The following is a 1942-nucleotide window of genomic DNA, read 5'->3' on the forward strand; positions in this document are numbered from 1 at the left end:
ACTGCAGACCAATGCAGGCTGCAAACATGTCAACACACCAGTCCACTGCAGAGCAATGCAGGCTGGGTAGTGGTAGGCTTTACGTTTTTCTTTTCCTTTATTTATTTTTTCTTTTCAAGACAGGGTTTCTCTGTGTAGTCTCGGCTTTCCTGGAACTCACTCTGTAGACCAAGCTGGCCTCAAACTCAGGGAGATCCACCTGCTTCTGCCTCCTAAGTGCTGGGATTAAAGGAATGTGCCACCCCTGCTGCCCATCTAAAAGATTTAAATTTAAAAAAACAAACACTTGGGCAGTAGCGGCGCACACCTTTAATCCAGCACTCGGAGGGCATAGGCAGGTGGATCTCTGATGGAGGAAGGCCATTGGTTAAATAAAGAAGCTGCTTGCCCTGATAGGTTAGAACGTAGATGGGAGGAGTGAACGGAGCAAAATGCTGGGCAGAAGAGGAAGTGAGGTCAGACTCGACAGCTCCGGGCTCCCAGGCAGACGCCTCAGAGAGACACGATGCTCCACTCTTGCGGGCAGAGGCGAGAGCTCTGCTCTCTGAGGCACACGCGATGAAGCTCCGACCCAGGATGGACGTAGGCTAGAATCTCCCGGTAAGCGCACCTTGGGGTGCGACACACATGATTGGAAATGGGTTGGTCCAGGTATGAGAGTTAGCTGAGAAAAGGCTAGATAGAAATGGCCAAGCAGTGATTAAATGAATACAGTTTGTGTGTTGTTATTTCGGGCATAAGCTAGCCGGGCAGGCGGCCGGGGTGCTGGGGACTCAGCCCTGCCGCTACTATTACTACAAAGAGTGCGGCCGGAGTGGCGGGAAGCAGCCCCGCCGCTGCCTATTACTACAGATCTCTCTGAGTTTGAGGCCAGCCTGGTCTACAGAGCAAGTTCCAGGACAGGCTCCAAAAGCTACAGAGAAACCCTGTCTCACCCCACCCCCCCGCCGCCAAAAAAAAAAAAGGCAAACACAAATTTATCTAGAGTTGGGTATAACTCACACCTTAAAACACAGCACTTTAGATGCAGAGACAGAGAAATTTCTCTGAGTTCCAGTCTAGAGTAGTTGATCAACTGTGACCACTGTTAGATTCTTTCCTTACTGACTATTCTAGACTGGAACTCACAGAAATCCACCTGCCTCTGTGTCTGAAGTGCTGGGATTAAATGTGTGATTTACTATTCTAGACTTAATCTCTATGCCAAAAAGAAAGAGCAAGGTGTTCTTGGGTTGGGGCATGGCTCTGTTGGGAAAGTACCTACCTAGAATCTACCAGAGGGGCCAGGAGCCTGGTAGGCCTTGGGTTCTATTTCAGCCCCTGGGACTTTATGCAGTCACATGCTGGTGCTCATTTGGGGAGCAGTTCAGAGAACTTATGAGAATGAAGGCAAGCATGACATTAGGACAACCAACTCATACACAAGGCCACTGTTCCCCCGACACCATCGGCGACGCTGGGTTCTCCAAGAGCACTGTCCTATAGGACATACAGGACCTCAGTTACCTTTCTGTTGCTCAGATGAAACACCATAGCCAAGGCAGTTTAGGGGAATTTATTTGGACTCACGGTTATAGAGAGATAAGATTCCATCATGGTGAGAACAGCTGCAGGTACGGGGAATTTAGCAATCCCACCTCAGCTACAAGTAGGAAGCAGAGAGAGAAAACTGGAAATGGGGTAAGGCCATAGACTTGAAGCCCTGCCCCCAGTGATGACTTTATTCATCAGGGCTGGACCACCTAAGCTTTCCCTGACAGAATCACCAGCTGGGGGCCAAGTGTTCAAATATGCAGGCCTAGAGGGTGTGTGTGTGTGTGTGTGTGTGTGTGTGTGTGTGTGTGTGTCTCATTGAAACCACCAAGTGGTTAAATATGCAGGCCAAGAGGGTGTGTGTGTGTGTATGTGTGTGTGTGTGTCTCATTGAAACCACCAAGTGGTT

The sequence above is a fragment of the Microtus ochrogaster genome, linkage group LG4 (genome assembly GCF_000317375.1).
Source record: "Microtus ochrogaster isolate Prairie Vole_2 linkage group LG4, MicOch1.0, whole genome shotgun sequence".
NCBI classification, from domain to species: Eukaryota; Metazoa; Chordata; class Mammalia; order Rodentia; family Cricetidae; genus Microtus; species Microtus ochrogaster.